The sequence below is a fragment of the Macaca thibetana genome, chromosome 2, assembly GCF_024542745.1.
Source record: "Macaca thibetana thibetana isolate TM-01 chromosome 2, ASM2454274v1, whole genome shotgun sequence".
Lineage (NCBI taxonomy): Eukaryota > Metazoa > Chordata > Mammalia > Primates > Cercopithecidae > Macaca > Macaca thibetana.
The window spans coordinates 53,817,567-53,835,466 of NC_065579.1; the positions used below are offsets into that span (position 1 = coordinate 53,817,567).

General features: G+C 38.5%; 2 protein-coding genes across 6 annotated transcripts in view; one reads left to right on the plus strand and one right to left on the minus strand.

The window, feature by feature from the left end:
- The window catches only part of P2RY14 (purinergic receptor P2Y14), a 63,897-nt gene extending 59,845 nt beyond the window's left edge, over positions 1-4,052 (minus strand). For 2 of the 3 annotated variants that reach the window (XM_050779789.1, XM_050779792.1), the window contains exon 1: positions 3,955-4,052. The gene's annotated coding sequence lies outside the window, so the exon portion shown is untranslated. The remainder of the gene's footprint in view (positions 1-3,954) is intronic. The other variant, XM_050779793.1, reaches the window with a different exon arrangement.
- The window catches only part of MED12L (mediator complex subunit 12L), a 340,860-nt gene that overhangs the window by 179,917 nt on the left and 143,043 nt on the right, over positions 1-17,900 (plus strand). The window lies entirely within an intron of this gene.

Sequence of the window (17,900 nt, forward strand, 5' to 3'; positions counted from 1 at the left end):
AGGTGGATTGAGAAGCTTTGCTGTGGTAAACTTGGTTTTTCAGTGAATTAATGTAGCTGAATGATTACTATAAAAATAGCGTTCATTAATTACTAGTTTTATGCTTTTTAAGGGTGCTAGGGAGGAAAATAAAACTCCCTGTAAAGAAGAACCAAAAAATTCAGGAAAGAGGGTTTTGGAGACCTGATTCCTCACACTACTTAGGAAGCTGGGAATTTAAAATAGATTTTATATAGTTTGGTTGTAGGTATTTTTTCTTATCAAGATAGGATATTTGTGCTGAAGCTGATGTATCTAGCTGGGCTGCTCAGACTTTTAGGAGGCAATGCATCTTTTAGTATTGCGGGGTGATGGTGGGGAGGCTATGGGTGTAGCACCAGAATACAGCAGCAGACTTGAAGCTAATTTGAAGTCCCAAGCAGTAGACAGCATCTGACCACTGAAATGCCTTCTTAGCATCCAGTATGAACTGGCAGGGTGATCATGCTGATGACCATAATTAATTTATTGTACGGTCAAGGACACTTTTGAGATAGAAAGGAGGCACTGTTTTCAATTATGCCCAGACAATAGGTAAAAACTGGAGCTGTCCCAGGACGCGGGGTCACCCAAAACTGAATGTGCAACAAAATTACCTGGAGGGCTTGTTGAAACAGATTGCTGGGCTCCACCCCCATTGTTTCTGATTCTGTAGGTTTGGAGTCAATAATTTGCATGTCTAACAAGCTCACTGGTGATGTTGATTCAGCTGGTCTAGGCCCTAGACTTTGCGATGCACTGCTCTACCCAAACAAACTTGGCAGTATTGTACTGATATAATTTTCAGTTAAATGAAACTCTCCTTATTGTTCATCATCCTCCACTAGACAGCCTTTGGCGGCTGAGGATGCTCGTGACGATGGCAGAATATGCTTGTGTTGGCGTCAGCCTACTTCCTGGACTGGTCTGTTTTTGGTATTCTAGAGACCGCTCACACTGGGAGGCTGAAACAGCTCACCTGTGACCGACCTAACTTTTAAGGAAATTCTGGAGCCAAATGGAATAAACCTGATGACTTCTGAGTTCTCAGAGCCTTAGGCTTAGGGAAGCCTCAACATCTAAATTCACTCTAGAAGCACTTTATAGAGTGAACGTTACTCTAGGGAACAGTATTCTTCTGTTCAGCACTTTAGAAGCATCATAGGTGTAGTAGGAAATATCTGTCAATCTTCCTTTTTTTTTCTTTTGGTCGTAAATAATATGCTTAATCATGGGGATAATATAGTCTTTTTATTTTTAAGCATTTATTCATTATTTTGCTCACTAATTAACTAGCTTAGATTGAATGAGGAACTTGTAGACAGTTTTGTTGGTAAGGCAAATGCAACTGTGGAATTCCTCTCTACATAAGTGGGTCCCAAAGTGTGTCTCAGGTCAGCAGCATTCAGCCTCACCTGGGAATTTGCTAGAAATGCAAATTCTTAAGCCCCAGCCTAGTCACACTGAATCAGAAGCTCTGGGGGGGATAAAGCCCAGGGAACCGTGTTTTAACAAGCCTTCCAGGTGATTCTGATGTGGGTTAAAGTTTGAAAAGCAATATTGTAGCTAGTTTTATGTTATATTTTTCCCTGTTTTGATCTACAAAGGTATTGAAATATCTGAATTATGTTTCTAAGTAGTCTGATATCTAATTACATAAACATTTACCTTGATAAAATTAGTTTTTATAATGAAAATAATGATGTCAGACCTTATTTACTGAATACTTTTTATACATACAATCATGCACTGCATAATGGTATCTTGGTCAGTGAAGAACTGCATATGCACCTGTAGTCCCATAAGATTATAATGAGTTGTATAATGGCGTGTGCTCTATCATCTAGGTTTATGTAATTATAATCTATGATGTGTGTACAACAGTGAAATCACCTAAGGATGTATTTATCAGAATGTGTCTCCATTGTTAAACAACACATAGCTGCATCACTGTGTTAAAGACTTTACAAATATTATCTGATTTAATCCTTACAGTGCTGTTTTACTGATAAGGTGGGGAGGAGGGGCACTCCTGACATTGAGAGGCTTTTTTCCCTACTCCTTTCCCCTTTTCCTGTCCACTTGTATTCTGTTTAAACATGTTAGCAATAATTAATAATCATTTGTTTTTAGATAACTTTTTCTCAAAGTAAATGTACATGGTACTAGATAAAACATTTTTATAGCCGGGGAATTTTAAATAGTATCCTAAAAATACATGGTTGAAGAGGATGGAAGATTGAAGGACATGGTGATGGTGACTGGGTGGCTTGGTGGAAGGGCAGGGAGTGGATATACCTATAGTGAGGCTGGGCTGATTGGAATCCTGTGGGCTGCAGGAGCCACCCATGGTGAATGGAGTGAAGGCGTCCTCCCTGTGCTCAGAGGATTCAAGGCTCCTGAGTAGATAAGCTGGGTGGCCTTGCTCAGGATAGTCACACCCTCTGTACCTGCTTCAGCTGTGAAGTGGGCAAATTATACTTCTTTCTCTGCACTCTACCCACTTCCCCTGAGTCTTCATGCTTTGAGTACCTTGGAATCTCCCCACTTTTTTTTTTTTTTTTTTTTTTTTGGAGATAGGGTCTCACTCTCTCGCCCAGACTGGAGTGCAGTGGCCTAATCTCAGCTCGCTGCAACCTCCACCTCCCAGGCTCAAGCGATTCTCCTGCCTTAGCTGCCTCAGTAGCTGGGATTACAGTCATGTACCACTACTGCCTGGCTAACTTTTGTATTTTTAGTGGAGATAAGGGTTTCACCATGTTGGCTAGGCTGGTCTCGAACTCCTGACCTCAAATGATCCACTCACCTTGGCCTCACGAAGTGCTGGGATTACAGGTGTGAGCCACCATGCCTGGCCTCCCCCGCCATTTTTTTTTTTTTTTTGCCAGACATGGCAATATACAGTTCATTCATATATACCAGTGTGTTAATTGTGTGTGCACAATTGTATGCCTGTTTGTATATATAGTATTCATAAATTTTATCAAAATATAAAATTCATTGCATGTTTACAAATCATAAAATATGCCATTGGTATTTTCTGAGTACATTGTTTTCTTTTTAACTTAATGGCTAGGTTTTTCTTCTAGTGCTAAAACTGATTATCAAGTTTGTATGTTTTAGAAAGATGAATATGCAAACTATTTTTTTTTACTAGCGTGATCTTTGATTCATTTTCTCCATAGGATTGATTGTCCTTGGTTAAAAAGAATATATATAGACAGGATGGATTGCATGGGCTTGGTTGAATAAGCTGATGTTGTGGGTCTGTGCTAATTCTCCTGAATGTAATTTAATTTATAATATTTAAAGAATTGTAAGTAATTTAGTTGATTAGTCATAGACTATAAATAAGTAGCATATGAACTCAAATATTTGCTATGCATAGGACATATATTTTTGTGATTTACAATTTAAAGGCATTTTATTTTATTAGGTGTTAACTTACCCTAATAATGACAAAGATAAAAGCTTTTGCCTATATAAGTGTATGTACAAGTAAATGCAACTGTATATCTGTACATATATACAATTGCAAACAAAAACATACTGACCTAAGTATTATTCTAATTGATTTTGTAGTTTTGAGAAGCAATTTTAATACATATTTACGAGCTTTTGAAATGTTTGTCCTGGATGGCTACCTTTTAAACATTTTCTTTGATATCTCTTCATCACATATATTTTGACAGCCACTATTGAAAATCCTAAATAATCATAAATGATATTTCAGTATTGGATCCCCATATTAGCATAGGGAAATATATTCATATGCCAATTACAGTTGTCAAACAAAAAGTAACCCACTGAGAAAAATGTGAGTGGCAATGGTTCAGTGTTCCTTAGCTTTGTTGCTGTCCAGCTCAGAAATCTTTTCTGTTCCCATGCACCATTCACATAAACGCAAGTCATTTCATGGAAAAGCTGTTTCCTTACCTGCGTCTAGGCCTTCATCTGTGAGAGTCACGCTTCACTCATTTTGAAATACCTCTCAGTGCAGGCTCCAAGGTGACACTGTTACAGAGTTCTTGCTCATCTTCAACTGTGGATGAAAATCAGGAACTTGACAGAAACCACAGATAGTGGGTCCGTCTGCTGCTGTGGTCAGATAGAATTTGTTGAAGACTGGGACGTGGAAACAAAGAGGAAGGAAGAGACGTTTTAATCTCTGTGGGTGTCAGGCTGACTTCTGAGCTAGTTCCTTTCCTCCAGTAATGCAAAAACAGTCCTGCTTTTTTATTTCTCCTCCTACTTTTCCCCACATCCTTACATCATCTGATGCACAGCCAGTCAACAACCTGTTTTCTAACCTTTGCCATTGTCAAATTCAACATGTGGTATGAGGTGGAGAACTGATGTGTAAGATATGGTTCTTTCTGAAGCACCCTCACAGAAAATTGTCAGCACCTTCACAGTATAACTCGCAGAGATGGGTAGTTGGAGCTACCTGGAAATGCGGAATTAACAGAATAAAGAAGTATTTTGACACCAGTGTCTACATCTTCTAGATAAGAGGAGTTGCATTGTCATTTTTCCCACATGAATTTTCCCGTATTTGAACATTACTGATAAATAGATCACAAGTAGAACTTCCGATAAACTCCTCGCGTGTTAACATTTTGGTGTTTGTGCTGTCTGTGTTACTATTTTGAAAGTCTTCATATTTTTTGTTCCTTTCAGGCTCTGTAGTATAATTGGTGATGTCCTGCAGTGCTCCACAGTCTTTCCCATTGACTATTAGTGCCATTAGATTTGGAAGTTCTCAGAAGATGGCTACAGAGTCCTCTTCAAAGTGTGAAACTCAGAACCAGAAAGAAAGAAAACAAGGGGCTGAAAAGCTTACCTTATAAGGCTCCTGCATTTGAAGTGTATTTACTTAGGCTGTTCCATTGCTAAATTATGAGTAACAGCTAGTAAAGTTCAGCTTGCCTTAAAAACATAACTATACATTTACAGTTATAATAATTATAACTGGCTTATGACATGCCAGTTACTATTCTAGTTGCTTTATACGTACTTGATATGTAGGAGGCAGTGTTCTGAACATTGGAGATGGAGTAGTGACTAAACACATACCCAAAGAGTTATTTCCCTCTTGAAGAGTATTTTCTTATTTTCTGCCTCACAGACTTACTAGTCACTATTTATCCTTGGCAAATACCTGTGAGACACAGAGCTTGTTTAGAGAAGTTCCCTGTGTCTCCCTGCCAGAGGGACTCTTCTTCAGACCTCTAGAGGGCCCCAATAGTCCTCACTGATGCTTTGATTGAAGGGCTAAGAATACTTTTGTGCATAGAGAGGCTTGTTAGCTTCAGCTGCAGTGAGATCTGGTGGGTAAATAAGCTTAAGGACAATGGGACGTGAGGAGGAGCCGCTAGAGCCTGGTTATTACCAGGGCGCATTGCAGAGTCCTCCACTTGTAAACATTTTTCTGATCATATGGATGGTTTGGCATGAACAATATCTCTAAGCTGAGACTCTCAAGACTTCCCTGATTTATTGCAGGAGATGCTGTTTACTCTGACAGTCTCAAAAACACCTATTAATTGTTCCAGGTCCCTTTTGTGCTTCTTGACTTCCCCGTGGGGTGTTCCACATACATGTTATTGAGTATGACTGGGGAGAACATTATGTTTTTGACTGGAGCTCCTTGCTTTCCTCTTAATGCCGGGAGTTGCTAAGTCCAAGGCCAAAAGGATATTCCTACAGGTGGTCCCCTCGTGGCAGGTGGTACAAATGGGTTGGACTCTATGTAAGACACTTGGGAGTAGAGGGATTATGGAGAAGTGGAGAGCTAAAGGGCCCACCGAGGGGGTCAGCTGTGTCTGGAAGCTTGCCAGAGTCATGGGCTGCATCTTGGGATGACCCAGTGTCTTCAGAACATGAAACGCTGATTTACATGTGCTGTTCTAAACACTCTATGTTTTAACTTGATTACTCACAATGACCCCATGAGTAAAGTAGGTCTGTCTACTTCCTCTTCCTCATCTTTTTCTCAAGGAAACTGAGGCATGGAGATGTTACATCAGGTCGCTGGAGCTGGGATTTAAACCCTGGCAGAGCCTGGAGCCTGTGCACTGCTACTGCCCTTATATGTCTCCTCTGATTTCATTTGTTGGTGTCTAAATCGAATACCTTACAAATCAGTGTAGACCTAATATCCTGTGGGCTAAAATAAAACCTGACTGTGCACTGTATTTGACTTGTGAGCAGTCAGCTTGTGACCTCTGTTCAGTGGTGTTATTGGCACGTAGCAGGACAAGGATGATGAGGGGTGGGGAGGGGGCAGACAGCCAGGCACTTGAAAGGAAAGCTCATCTGCAAAGATTGGATCAAGTCTCAAATGCACATACTCATACACTTGATTGAAGCGTACTCTCTCCCTGCTAGATCCTTTCACAGCCAAAACACCTGGCAACCCTTGGAGAAGTAACTATTCCTTTTTTTACAGGTAAGAAAATAGAGCCTCAGAAAATTTAACTCAGAGTTGTCTAAGCTAGAAAGTGGCGAGACTGAACTTTGAAGTAGTCTTTAGGTTGTGCTGGACATTTTGTGGATATGCTTAAATCACAGTTTAGCTTGTACACATTTTCCTTTATTTGAATTGGAAGTAAGTATTAATGTTTGAAAAAGTATTTTAGCCTGACAGACAGTATTTATTCTGTCTTCGTATGTTTTTGAAATTAGATATTTTAGGCTGGGCGCAGTGGCTCATGCCTGTAATCTCAGCACTTTGGGAGGCCAAGACAGGCAGGTCACAAGGTCAGGAGCTCCAGACCAGCCTGACCAACATGTTGAAATCCTATCTCTACTAAAAATACAAAAATGAAATAAAATAAAATAAAAAAAAATTAGCTGGGTGTGGTGGAGTGCGCCTGTGATCCCAGCTGCACAGGAGGCTGAGGCAGGAGAATCACTAGAACCTGGGAGGTGGAGGTTGCAGTGAGCTGAGATCACGCCACTGTACTTCAGCCTGGGCAACAGAGTGAGACTCCATCTCAAAAAAAAAAAAAAAAAAAATTTATTATAACTTTTAGCAACACAGATAACGACTCTTTTCAACACTAGACACCACAGCAGAGCCAATAACAACATTATAATTAAAATAATAGAGGGCTTGGTCCTTGCATGAAGAATCTTTTAAAAAACAAAATCTAAAATAGTCAATATTTTCCTTTTATCTGTGGTGTTTTGATTTATACTAAATAGTTCTGAATTCCCATTTCCTTTTGTGGAATCCTTAGATTAAAATATTGTGGATTTCCTCCTGACTAATCTTTTTCTCAGAGCCCTCAACATACCCCTGATATGACAACCACCCCAGCCCACCCCATGTGCCCACACATTGTCTGATACCATTTCCAGGCAGGACCCTGCCTTATTAGTAATAGGACTGGTTATATATAAACATCCCTTGTGTATTCATACTACAAATAGAGTGAGTTTAACACACGTAATCCCCAAATATGTCTGTAACTGTTTCCAGTCAGTTTCTATCCAGCCCGTCATCAACAGATCATAAATAACTGGCTGGCTCACATGTTGATTCCGTAAATGTCCTATTTTGCTCCTTACCCCAGAATTCAGCTATGCATAATTGTTACCATATGTCTTTTGAAATCATTTTTCTTTAAAATAAGTACGGAGACAACTTCACTGTTACTGCCCTTCCCCTGCCTGTCTCTGGTTGCTTTATTGAGCATAGTGAATAAGACACCAGCGCACCCGGCCTCGTCCCCACTTGCTCCCTTGGAGACTTGTTCGTGTGAGCCCTGTATAGACCTTATTCTTTTTTGTAGCTTTGTAGTATTCCATAATTTGTTTAGTTAGTACCTATTGATGGATTTTCAGATAAATATGAACATTTTCAATGAATTTATTTTAACCATAGCAGATATTTACTGGGTTATATAATTTAGTTTTTTTTTTTTTTTTTTTTTTGCTGGCAAGTGATTTATAATTGTGTGTGTATTTTGTATGTGTTGGGGGGCATGGCTGCCGAAAGGATCTCACTGGATGTTGATAAAAGGATATTGAGATAAGAATACAGAGGATTTTGGTAAAGGCCTAGTGTAAACATTTTATGAAAGTACAGTGTACAAGGATGTTTAAAGGAAGCATATTTGGAAATTGTCCTCTATAGGATCTCTGAAGGAACTGACATCCAAAATGCTTCTTGCTGGATGGCTCTTTTACTTGTAGAATGGGGGTGAAAGTCAACTTAATACTGTATTAAAAGAACGATGTGAGCCGAGGTTTAATGTTAGGAAAACCAGCAACGGTGGAGCAGTGGGTAATGTGGGAGATCCGAAATGTCATGCTCAGGACTTCATAATTTAGTGTGCCATAAAGTTTTTGAGCTTTGTAGTAAAGTAATTGAAAAAGTGCATTGAAAAAGTGTAATCTTATGGGAAAACATCAAATGCAGACATGCCTTTTTCTTTTTCTCTATGTGAAGCATTCAGTTCTACCAGCTTGTTGATTTAGAGTAGTGGAGAAAGGGGGCAGAAATTATATCATTAAGTTGTGATTTAAGTCACTGCATTATAAAATAATGCCTTTTTTTTAAACCTCTTGCAATGAGTGACAGGACATGGGACGTCATTGGCAATTGTGCACTTGCCTTCATCTGATAATTACAATGGAGAAACAAATGCCTGGTACAATATCACCCCCTTCTGGTAGATTGAAAGAAGTAACAGTTTTGAAAAAATTAATAGGTGCCTATATTTTATAGGCAGTTCACAAAACCTCACTTTGGTATGGATACTAACATTGAGTCATGGTTGATTGTCTAATCCCAATTAGTTGAAGTGTGCAAACAGATTTTCTGTATTGCTAGCAATAGATTGGGTTTAATTCTTGAAAATCAGAAGAACTGAATCTCGGTTGATAATAGCAAAGAATCAGAATTTAGAACTTTGTTACAAAAACAAAAACGTTTGTGTGTGTATTTTCTCTTTTCAGTATTTTTTTTTGGAAAGATGCTGAGGAAGCAGAGGAAAGCATTTTCTTTTTCACCTTCAGGTCTTACAAATGTGTCATCTCTCATTATCTTCCTTTTGTTCCCATTTGCTTGCAAGACTCACCACATCTTTGGACATGCCCCTAATACCTCAGTGTTGTCATTACTCTTCTTATGTGGCCTGTGTTTCTGTATCATGCGTAGCCATCCTTGCTGGCTTCATTTTGTACCCGTGGTGTTCAGTACCATAGTAGGTTCTCAGAAGTATTTGTTAATTGAGTATCTGTAACCGGAATGTGGGGAAGACAGAGAATATTCCCCAACTCTGTGCTCTAGTTCTGCAAGTAAAGATAAACGAGACAATGGAAATTATCTGAGAACAATGACTCTGAATATTTTAAATAATATCCCAAGTGTGTTAAGTCATCTAATCACTTGTAGTTGTACACTTTTGAACACCTTTTGTGGGTTTTTTTTGTGTCTGAATCCCTGAGCTGCATAATGATTCAACTTAGGACAAGTAACTAAGAGGATGACATGCTGCTTTATCAGACAGTTTATTTACTCAGCACCCTAACTGCTCAGCTTTTTAATACAGTGATAGGACAAGTTAGGAAAACAAGGCCTTGGAAAGTCCCCGAGTGAGCTGGAATGAAACTTAAGGAATGTAGGAACATACTTCGTTTCTGTCAGATAAACTTTCCCACAGCTGTTCTGATAAACATTGCTGCTTGTTCATCCTGCCACTATGTGTGGGAGGAGCATGGCCTCAGCAAGTTTAAGGAAAGATTTGTGGTATTGACTTTTCAGGGAACTTGACTGAGGGTTAATTGAAGTCAAAGGAAGTGCAGTGGGTGATCACATGTACAGTTTTGTTTGTTTGGTTTTTTTCTACCCAAAGAATAAGCCACACCTGAAATTATGTAGAACAGTCATCTCTGGCCAGCAAATGATTTTAGCTAGGCACACTTATTTTTAGTTCTGGGTTGTGGGAGGGTTGTGTGGTTATCTTGGTAATTTAATTTCCTTGGTGGCCTGACTAGAACTGTGGTTTTAGGCAATTAATGCTGTAGAGAGCTGAATATCTATATAATTAATAATTCGAGCACAACAGTTATTCTTATGCTGTTATGTATGGACCAGTTAGTTTAATCAGAATGAAGATTCAGTGAGGCCTTTTTTTTTTTTTGAGACAGTTTTCGCTCTTGTTGCCCAGGCTGGAATGCAATGGCGTGATCTCGGCTCACTGCAACCTCCACCTCCCGGATTCAAGTGATTCTCCTGCCTCAGCCTCCCGAGTAGCTGGGATTACAGGCATGTGCCACTACGCCTGGCTAATTTTGTAGTTTGGTAGCAACAGGGTTTCTCCATGTTGGTCAGGCTGGTCTCAAACTCCCGACCTCCGGTGATTCGCTTACCTTGGCCTCCCAAAGTGCTGGAATTACAGGCGTGAGCCACTGTACCCAGCCCAAATTTTTATATTTAGTCTTTGAATGAGTCATTTAAGGAACAGCTATGCTAGTTCACTTGTCTGATTCTCAGTGGTCATGAGGTAGTGTGCTGTGGTCTGAATGTTTGTGTCCCTCTAATATTTATGTGTTGATAAAAAGAAATGAATTAATGGCATTTGCAGTAACCTGGATGGAGTTAGAGATCATTATTCTAAATGAAGTAACTCAGGAATGGAAAACCAAGCATCATATGTCCTCACTTATAAGTGGGAGCTTACCTATGAGGATGCAAAGGCATAAGAATAGTACAGTGGACTTTGGGAACTCAGGGGGAAGGATGGGAGGGAGCGAGGGATAAAAGACTACACATTGGGTACATTGTACACTGCTCGGGTGATGGGTGCACCAAAATCTCAAAAATCACCACTAAAGAACTTCTCCATGTAACCAAGCACCACCTGTTCCCCAAAAACCTATTGAAATAAAAAAAATAATAAAAGAAAAAATATGTTGAAATCGAATCCCCAATGTGTTGGTATTAAGAGGTGGGGCCTTTGGGAGGTGACTAGGCCATGAGGTAGAGCCCTTGTGAATGGGATCAGTGGTTGTATAAAAGAGGCCCTTTGGCCTTCCACCATGTAAGGACACAGGGCACCATCCATGAGGAATAAGTCCTCACCTCACACGGAATCTGTTGGCTCCTTGATCTTAGACTTAGCAACTTTCAGTACTGTGAGCAAGACATTTCTGCTGTTTATAAATTACCCAGTTTAAAGTATTTTTTTTACAGCAGCAGGAATGAACTAAGAGAGGTGAGCTGTGTGACGGTGTGTGGTTACACTTTTGTGACTTAATTATGATAGAAGGATTTATTCAGAGCCCACCTTCTACTTGATTGGGCTTTGCAATCATCAGTCTCTCTCAGAAGAATCACAGACTTCCTGTGACCCCGCTGTTGTAGTTAGAGTACTCTGTGCCCTCACCTAGCTCTACCTCCTGATCAGCTTTTCATGTAGTTGTGGTCTGCAGGGAGACTGGTGCCTTGGAAAGGCAAATGTGGTGTCTGTCTCTAAAGGTCTCTTGAAATCAATACAGAACATAAATTTTGTACCTACCAGTCAATAGTATTAGGAAAGATTTCTGATAGTTTTGTTTTGGAGTAGAGAAAAAATATAAATTAGAATTTAGATTATTTATTCCTTCTGCAAGCAAAAGCAATCAAATATTCACCTTGGGTGGACTGTGTTCCTTCTTGTGGTATTAAGCAAAACTTCAAGCAACAGGCGCTAACTCAGAAAACTGTTCTCCATGCTCCTAGAAAGTATCCATGAGAGATTTTTGTTGAATAGCTGCTAATCCAGCATCCAGGGGTTCCCAGTTTGTGTTAGCTCCATGGAAGAAGCTTCACAGCAGGGGGAGCTTCTCATTGATGAAATGGCTGGATTCATGGAGTTCTTTTTCCTTATCTTAAGCTGCTTGTTTTACTAGGTAATGCTGTCCTAACATAGACATATTTTCCTATGTATTGTGAACATAGGGGCATATATTCTTGTTTGTCCACACAGTCCCGGTTGAAACCTGCTGTGCCAGCTCAGTGAGTAACACTTTCACTCTCGAAAGTGTCCTGGTTTTGACAATAAATTACACGAGCCATTCTATTTTATAATTATGAGTGAATAAAATGACTGAAAGTGTATGATTGATTGACTGGCTTAAACTAATATTCTCTTAGTTAGATATTATCTGTTATACTTATTAAGCAGTTTTTTCAGGCTTTAGTTGAGAGGGCTTCCCAGCTTCAACCCTAGCCTTAGAAAATTACTTCTTCCTCTCTAATTAGGGGCAATGCTAGTACTTCCTTATGGGTTTGTTTTGGGGATTAAATGGGTTAATACAAGTCGGGTGCTGATATGTAGGGAGTGCTCAACAGACATTAGGTATTTTAATGTTATTAAAAAATTATCATTCAGTGTTAAAAGTTCTAGAAAAGAGTATGCAAAAGACTGGGAAGGAGCAGAAAAATCAAGGCCTCAAGTAGTATTGCCATCAATGTAAATCATGGCAGTTGGTTTATTTTTCCTCTCTCAGCGTGGCACAAAATAAGAGGTGGGGTCCAGGTGGCATCCAGTGGGATGCGCACCTCCAAAATCCTTTCTTATCCATGAGACCAGACATGCTACCATTGGGGTTGAGCTACAGTGGGTATCAGGCCAGGTGGGGCAGAGACCTGCATTGTCTATTTCTGGGGGCGGAGTGGCAGGATTTGGTAGAAGGTTGTTCATGGGAATGAAGAAAAGAGGGCACTCAGATTTTCAGTTCAGGGGGCCTGGGTATATGATGGTATTGTTAAATCAGTTCAGGGGGAAGGGGCCTCCTTGGAGGGGTGGAGACGGAAAGTGTTGCAGTCCTGGTGACAGCATGGACTTTGTAGTCAGACCCCCGAGCTTCAAAACCTGCCGCCATCACTTCACTTCCTAGCTAGATGTGCCTCAGTGTCTTCATCTGTAATAGGACATCTACTATATAAGGTTCTTGTGGCGATTTAAAGGTTTTTTAAAAAGTAAAGCATGTAGGACAGTGACTGATGAGCATTATGTAAGATTTGATCATTATTACTATTTTTAACTTGCCACTTTAGGGGTTTCTATGCAAAGTATATCTATATATCTATAGTACCTTTCAAATAGCATATGTAGAAAACTTCAAAGCAGACATCTATTGAAGCTTCATAATAAACTTTTTAGAAATCATTGCTTTCTTTTTTTTTTTTTTTTTTTTTTTACCATTTTTTTGTGATTAATAGAAGTGGCCAAGAAAAAGTTTACCCTATATTTACTGTTTATTTATTAAGACTCTATCCCTTCCCAAATTTGGTTGGTACCTACTGATATCTAGAGGTCTAGGTTTCTATATTGCTTGAAACCTTGGTCATATTCTTCTGTCTTTCCACAAATGGCTCAGGAATCCCCATCAGGGTTCTCACTGTCAGCATTACTGCCCAGAGAGTATTTGTTGATTTCAGGATATTTTCTTGTTGTCCCTGTGTTCAGTGGCTGGGGCCATGAATGCTTTATAGTATGCAAAGTATGAGGCACAATTCTTACATGGTGAAGAATTGTCCTGTGCTGCTTATGGGAGTGACCCATTAACTTTCCCATGGGTGAAAAGCTTGTTCATCAATATCTGAGCCTATAATTTAAGTCCATTTTACATATAAATGTATTTTGTCTGGTTTAATATACACCAGCCTAATTTTTCCAAGTATGTAGCTACTGTCTACTAAATACTCTTATTTGGAATCTTGTCAAGAATTATTTATTTTGGAAATCCACATCACTAATGGTAATAATGTAAGTTGTGTTTGGGTCACAAATATTTGTATCTGTTAAATTCACATAATTAAATGGATAGATCCAAGCATTTTACCACTTCATGTTGAATGGATGAATGACATTATTTCAAATAGTTGTGCCTAAGCATTTACATGTTACATTACATGTCATTATATATTTTTCTCTCCATTTTTCCTTTGAATTATGATTACAGTTACATATACACTTATAGGCAGGCAGTCCTTGATTTCACAGTTCCGAAATATATTTGAGTTATGATTTAGTTAAATGATACCAGTTTCCCCGCAACAGTCCACATTTTAGTTACCACAGTATATTAGCTGTAAGTAGTTGCATAAAGACCAAACTTAATTGCTAGTTCTCCAGTTCACAGATCATCATGTAAATAACATACAGGAGTGGCCAATCATTTCACTTCTTTCAGAGTCTGTTGGTGATTGGTCACTGCTCATCTGGTATTCAGTTCATGCACAGGTGGCAGCAAAGTGTGTAGTTGTGTTGCCTCCTTGTTTGCCAATAATAAACCTCATGACATTTTACAAAAAGAGATATTTGAAAGAGAGTGTACCAACAAAAATGAAAGTTCAGGAGAGAAATGAAAAGTGATAATATAGGAAGTGAAATTTGAATCACAGGCATATGTTATTACAAAATAAATAGCTAATCAGGGGAAGGTTAAACCTCTATAATATGCTGTTAGATGAACTTAGTAAAGGCAAAATTTTTAACATCTACAATGAACGGATGAGATATCCCAGAGTAAGTGATGCTGACAAGAAACTTCACAATTAAGGAATTTTTGAAATATCTCATGACATGGAAAGCACAAAGGATAAAATGTTGGAAATTGACTCATACTTACAAAGGAACATGACAATTCTATATAGAAGGTGTAGAAAAAGATACTCACGCTGTATTTATAAGTTATATACCGAGAGGAAGTCAAGAACTATTCAAAGACGTATGATATGGTTCAGGCTTTTTGAAAAATACGTAGAGGTAATTCATCGTTGGGTAATTGACAGATGGCTTTCTATGTTATGAAAGATATTTTGCTTTAGGCTAGCAGTAACCATCTTAAGCATTGGATATAACTTTTTAAGACTGTTTAAAAACTATCATGGGTTAAGGGGCTGATTTACATTCTTTATGCTAAACTTGTTAGCCTCAGTTATATGTGCTGTGTGTTTGTCTGCATATGTATTTATGTAAATGTGTCCAGAATGTTGGAAAGCCTTGCATGTAACATTTAAACCTATACCTAGACTTGGAGACTCTGGGAAACCTGGTATCTATTTGCAGATTCTTGTTCATTAAATCAATCAGATGTGTGGTTCAATTCTAGGAGTTGCTGGGGAGTCTGCCCCAACTACAACCACTGAATATTCTCGAACACAATTCTTTTTTTTTTTTTTTAAAGACAAAATCTTGTTCTGTTACCCGGGCTGGAGTGCAGTGGTGCAATCTCGGCTCAATATAACCTCTGCCTCCCGGGTTTGGGCAATTCTCCTGCTTCAGCCTCCTGATTAACTGGGATTACAGGTGCACACCACCATGCCTGGCTAGTTTTTGTGTTCTTTTAGTAGAGATGGGTTTCATCACGTTGGCCAGGATGGTCGCGAACTTCTGACTTTGTGATCCGCCTGCCTTGGCCTCCCAGAGTGCTGGGATTACAGGCGTGAGCCACCACTTGCGACCGTACTCTAACATAATTCAAAGAGAAGTTGGCCAGTTTACTTAATTATTAAGAATGTTTGCCTAAATTGAAATAAAAGGAATTTCCAATGTAATTCTGTATCTTGAGTTTCCAACTAAGGAGAAAAAGAGATGTGTGTCTCTAAGGGTGACTTTTTTTTTTTTTTTAATCATTTTTATAATTTTAGATGATTTCCTTTCATTGTGGCTTATAAGAAAACTTCAAGAGTATTCAAAATAAAAGTTGCATTCAAAATGACTCTTATGAGTTTCTTGCTAAATTGATGGAAAATTTTATTTAACACTGATAGTGTTACTCCTCCCTGTTCCATTCTAATGATGATTTTGTGTACTTTTGAAACTATAGATAAATTATACATTAAAATTTTTTTTCTATAAGTTAATTTAGAAAGAGCAGTCAATATTCGTAACATTTTCCCATGAAATTCGTGTTATTATAGCCTTGTTAGTTTTTGTTTTTTTACATCTGTAACAAAACTTGACGACATTAATTATTCTTGTCAAGCATTTCCATATTACATTGAACTAGGCAGCTGCACGATACATATTTGTATATATTAGCATTAATAAAGATGTTTAAAGGAAAACTGTAGCAAAGCGCTAGACTGTGTTACTGTGAATTCAAATGCCGTAAATACGACAAAAGTTGAATTTTCTTCACCTGTTTTGTGAGTTTTACCACTAGATGGTGATGGAGGACTGGGGAGTGTGCTGAATTCTGTGTCTACTATGATACTTGTATTATGTTGAAAATCGAAAATGTTTGTGCTTAACTATTTAACTTTAGAAGTCATTTAGGAGTATCCAGAGATTCTTTTATTTATCATGCTGAGCACAATATCTTTTTATATGGTATGTGCTTAGTATTTATGGATTTGTTAATTGGCTTCTTGTGGTGGTTAGTTTGCGGACAGTCTTTATAAGATTTAAATGGTTCCTAAGCTTTATTTTGTCCTTGTTTTCTTGTTTATTTTTTTCTAGTATATCACATTTCCTCATGGTGATCACTACATTTCTTTATGTTTCAGTTGTATTTATTCTCTTCTTTGCATGTGTGCACGCACACACACACACACACACAATTTTGACTTGAGTATTTAAATTTATGCATTCCCCTAGGCACCATTCTCTTCAAACTATGGTTGAGAAGCAAAATACTATCATACTGTTTCAAATTGAGGATAAAATATTTATGAATGAATATAACAGTAACACACACATTGGAAGATTTTCTACAAGATCAGTTTCTCTGAATGTCAGTTTTATGAAGAATAGAAACTTTCCTTTTGGAAATTCTCTGAATATGTTTCTTTTCTGCATAAAAGGAAGAATAAATACAGTATTTATTGCCTTCTGGGAGGATTCTGAAATACTGAATGTAATCCAAAAGCCCTAAGTAAGAAATTTTGGATTTCAAATTTTAGTTTATTCCCAAAAGCTAGTTTTGAAATAGCAATCAAATGTAATTATTTTCTTCAATATTAATAGAGTATTATGTAGCTTCTGACACTAGCATCATGTATTATTCCCACTGATGTTATTTAGCTCATGTAAATGATTCATTTTTCATTGACCTGGATAAATACTTTTCATTCCACAGCATGGGAATTGGTATGAAATATAAGCAGTGCGATATTGATGGTTTTTGTCATATGACTTTTTTAAAAAATTGGGATGATGTTCTCTGTTTTTAAGCCCATGTTTGAAGATATTCCATTGATTTAATAATGCCACGTAGGAGAAATAAAGCTACTGTCACATTAAACGTGCCCGGTAACTATATAGCAGTCTAATTTTAGAAATATTAAGGTGGGATTTAAATGTCTTAAAGACCTGTTAGAATTGAAGCCTAAATGAAAGGATTAAATGAGATATGGGATAGAGAAGTACTTACTAAATTTCAAAGTGCTTAATGGAGCCCGTTGATGCTGTTAAAGAGATCATACATTTAATAGCATATATAAACAGGGAAGTAGAGAATATAGTTTTTGAGATTATTGACTGGGAGGGCTGTGGTGTGGTAGAAACAGAGGATGAAGAGGATAGGACATGTTGTACTGAAGGTATTTTCCCAGCCACACTATTGCTCCTTTTTTTTTTGATGGAGTTTTGCTCTTTTGCCCAGACTGGAGTGCAGTGGCGTGATCTTGGCTCACTGCAACCTCCGTCTCCAGGGTTCAAGAGATTCTTCTGCCTCAGCCTTCCGAGTAGCTGGGATTACAGGTGTGTGTCACCATGCCCATCTAATTTTTGTATTTTTAGTAGAGATGGGGTTTCACCATGTTGGCCAGGCTGGTCTCGAGCGCCTGACCTCAGGGGATTCCCCCATCTTGGCCTCCCTAAGTGCTGGGATTACAGGTGTGAGTCACTGAGCACAGTTTACTCCCCCCCCCCCTT